Raw genomic sequence first — 4,297 nt, forward strand, 5'->3', positions numbered from 1 at the left:
AATAAATGACAGCAAAATGCTATAGATGAGGGTAGGGTGCTGGTTTGCAGGAATGAGTGATTTTTAGGAGAAAAAAAAATCCTTCCTCTCTCCCAGTTATTCTCTTTCTCTTGATGTTTCTGAAATAAGGTRGAGAAAGGTAGAATCTACAACACACTTTGGACACTGAATTTCAGGGGGAATATGAGACAAGATAAGAACCAATTTTGTTAGATCCAGGCAAGCTGAAGTGGGAAAAGGCAGAGTACTGGGAATATCAGAAGYTGAGCAGTTTATCTGTAATTGTACACATGAAAATAAGTTTAATTAGGCAGATGCAAGTGCTACAGAGTTTTAATGACCTCACGTTGGGATGATACAGTCAGATGAGCAAGTGTTGATTACAGGAGCTGGAATGAGTCAATATCAAGGCAGGAGTAGAGCAGGAGATACAAGGCAGGAAGAAACATGGGATCTACATTGAAGATGGAATTTGAGCATTAAGCAGCATCCTCGATGAAGATAAAGACAGCAAGGTGAAAACTACACCCAGCTTGGGAGCCTGTTGGTGCTTGAAGTAACTGAGGGTCATATAGGCTCTGAAAATGTTAAAGCAAACGGGTTAGGAGGTGGTATAAACAGCAACAGTAAAGGTTCTCTATCCTCTGTGCCAATTTCAAGTTAAAGTTTGTACTTCCATCAAGCTATAAAGGCAGGACACTACTAACTTTCTTCATTCTTTTTTTTTTTTTTTTTTGCATCTTAAGAAACTTAGTCTGTGGTCTGTTCTTGTTTGAGCTTCTCCCAAATTCTATCTCAGCCTTCTCTGAGTTCTCTGAGAAAAGCTACCATTTTTACTATGATTTTGGAGTTCATATGCTCAAAATGAAATTGAGAATTCATATTCTCAAAAATTCTCATTTTCATAAAGACTAATACTCTTCATGTTGTTCCAACTTGCATATTCTCAGACTAGTGCATTTGGAGGAAAAAGTGCCCCAAAGATATCCATCTATTTCTGACAATGCGACTGCCATGTTTCTGCTCCCTGGGGTGTAAGGTCAAAGTTCATTAATGCCAGTGAAAATTTTCCATTTGTTTTAGCATGAGTTGATCAGAGAGCCATCACTGAAGGAGCTATAGCAGGAGATACAGGAGGAGGAGGAAGAGGATCTGGACTGCTGCAGAGCACTGCTTGTTTTAGGAGTACCTCATTTTGTCTCTTTCTTTCYTGCAGCAGGCTGACTGCAAGGAGGAGAAAACAAGCCAAAAAAAAAAAAAAAACCCACAAATTTTGATTTCCTGTCAAGGTCCTTTCATTTCCTACGGCTTTGGCCAGCTGACCACCAGGTTGCAGAATTGGCCAAGGACTCCCAGGGCTGGTGTTGGGTGAGCTGGTGTTGGGACAGCCAGGGCAGCCATCRGACTCTGCTGCAGGAATGAGGATGAGGATGAGGATGAGAACAGGACAGGGAGGTGCCACAGGTCAGGTGGGTAGCTGCGCCAGCCCCAAGCTGGGGCAGCAAACCTCCAGGTGCAGGGATGCTCCCCAGATCCTGACACAGAGCTTCTTGATGGGTTACATGCTTCTGTGCCCATTTTTAGCATATGCTAACAGATACCTTGTTTATTATGCATGCTGTGATGTTGCTAATGTGTATCTAGTGTCTCTAATCAATGTCACACCTATCACAATAGCTGATGAAGCAATAGAGCTGTCAATGGAGGAAGTGGTAATGGACCACAATGGGAATTTTAATGCAGAGCAAGGTTCATTACTGGCACTATAACGGCCAGTGTGAAGGTGGGACAGCAAAAGCCAAAAACAAATGCCTCAATATATATTATTTTTACATATATATATAAAAAAAAAGTAATAAAATAAATAAATAAATAAATAAATAAGATAAAATATATATATAAAATATATGTCAGGTTTATATATGTATATAATGTTCATATACACATATACAATTCATATGCACACACCAACACATGTATCATCTTAGAATACTGTCATCATTGTTTACTAAGGTAAAGATAAACTTACCTTTGTCAGTGAATGGTCTGTCTTTTTTTCCTGATGATATTATATTATCTGTGAATATGTAAATGATCTATGATAAGCTGTGAAGATTTTGATGGGCTCCTAAGAGATTGGTCTGGATATGCGAGAACAGAGAAAATGCTGAAGGAGGTCAATGTAGGACAACAGCATTGTTAAAGTAAAAAGTAAAAAAAAGGCAAAGAAAACATCAAACAAAACTCATTCTAAATGAGGCATGCCTGGCTGATTCAAAAATTCCATTTTTTAATATATATTAGCAAATCTTTTGCTTCTATTTGCCTTTAATGACCCTTATGGAGACATTCTACCAAGTATAGCATAAAATATATACTGTCAACCCATCTTTTAAGCTTCTTACACTGATTGCATGGACTGGGTTATAGCCCATGACTATAAAATCTGAATACTAGTGCTTAATTGAAAAATGCACCTTTCCCATAGAATGACTTGAAATCACATAGAAAATAAAGTTTTCCATCAGAGTCTCACACATTCTATTTGTTCTAGGCTTGTACATTCTTCCTACAGTAGCTTTTGTATGTTGGTATATTTCATAGTATTTACTACACGCATTAAACACAGTTCCAAGCTGTTGTTATGACTTTTATTTTCTCTACTGATTGCATTAAATGCATTAGGTCAGATAACACTATTAGACAGCCTTATTACTTTATACATGATTTTAAGATATCTCACTACCTAGGAAGAATGCTACCAACAAAGAGKTAAGTGTGTAAGATATTATACAAAAGATCCAGGTGTTCTGCAATGTGTTACCAGACACTATAAAGATTTTCCTTTTCCATGTAAGGCCCCAGAGCTATGACCAATATGTGAGAGGATTTCTGCACCAGCACTGTGTCTCCATACAGGTTCTGCAGTCTTTCTAGAAGCTGCAGAAAAAGGCCAAACACACACTAGAAATAAATCTTAGGCTGATATAAGGACTTGAGTGAGAAAATTCAGTATTTTACATGGAATAATAAAACAGCCACATGTGTTAGGATCCTTAAAAGCTTATCCTTAAGAACCTAATGTGTAGGCTGTTCTTAGGCTAAGCTGAGAAATATTGCCCTATTTTGAAAGAGGGAGAAAAATGAATAAGGATCTGAGTACAGTATGTATATTTAGCATTTATATTCTTGCATTTCTGATTTACTCCCAATGTTTACTTTTTGTTCACAAATTTCCACACAGAACAACATGCATCAGAGAAAGAAAGGTCTAGGTTAAATACAGTTTTGCTCCAGTGGAAAACTGAGAAGTAGATTCTTTAGAAAGCTGATGTGTCTTTTGTTTCCCTTTCCTTCATCCAGGGAGTATGCATACATAGGAAAGTCAGAAATTATCATGGTTATGGTAAAAGTCGCAATACTTAACATGAGACAATAGCAATTGAGGCCTCCAAGTAGCCTTGGTTTCACTGGCCTTTGTTTCTTTTGTGCTACAGAGAAGAAGCTGACATATGGCTCCATCAAATCATGAATCTGCTAACAAGCCTTTGAGCTTCAKGGTATAGAAACATAACAAGTTTGGTTTTTGCAGGTAACTCACATGATAGATACAGATTAGACTTTTCACTTGACCCGTACAAAATAAAATTACTAAAATAAAGCAATATAAATTATATCTGGCACATTTTCAATAGATTAGTCCCACAAAAATCTCACTATAAATGGTGTGTTTCTAGGAAGGTTTCACAAAGATAAGCTGTGCCCCTTCACTGYTTAACATCTGTTTAACATGTTTGACAAAGTTAGTAGATGACGTAAAGATTAAAGAAGTAARTGATGATATCACTACAGCATTATTCCTTAGGGAGATTAGAATCCTTTGGAAACCTGGACACCCATTCAAATAAAATACATTTTATTGCTACATACCTCTATGAAGAAAGTATGTTGGCCACGTTCCTCGGGAGAGGTTTTGTGCTCTGAGCAGCAATGATGTTGAAAAAGACATGGGTTTATAGTAGAGAATCACCAGACTGTAACTTTCCCATGCAGTGCTGTCATTAGAAGTATGAAATCTGAATGAATAAGAAAGGGATTTAGAGAAGTGGAGGAATTGCATCATTTTTGTATTTGTCATTAGAGGCAAGATCACAGCAAATAATTGCTGACAAATCTGTGAGCAGTTTAAGTGTCCCACAATCAAAATCTGAGCTATTTTGAGCAGATGTAATGCAACACTTTTCTGTTCACTTGAATAATTTCAGAAATGAGTTTTCCTATGGGACCACTCAAAACT

The 4,297-nt window shown here is 37.3% G+C and overlaps 1 long non-coding RNA gene across 1 annotated transcript; it reads right to left on the reverse strand.

Moving 5' to 3' along the window:
• Nucleotides 1–2,097: 2,097 nt before the first annotated feature.
• LOC112943321 lies at nucleotides 2,098–4,064 on the reverse strand. The gene is made up of 2 exons (XR_003248551.1): nucleotides 3,931–4,064; nucleotides 2,098–2,141 (listed from the first exon to the last, which is right to left on the reverse strand). It is a non-coding gene; the product is annotated as an uncharacterized LOC112943321 (long non-coding RNA).
• Between the last annotated feature and the right edge of the window lie 233 nt (nucleotides 4,065–4,297).

This window comes from Nothoprocta perdicaria, unplaced genomic scaffold, assembly GCF_003342845.1.
Source record: "Nothoprocta perdicaria isolate Ctin4 unplaced genomic scaffold, notPer1 scaffold_144, whole genome shotgun sequence".
Lineage (NCBI taxonomy): Eukaryota > Metazoa > Chordata > Aves > Tinamiformes > Tinamidae > Nothoprocta > Nothoprocta perdicaria.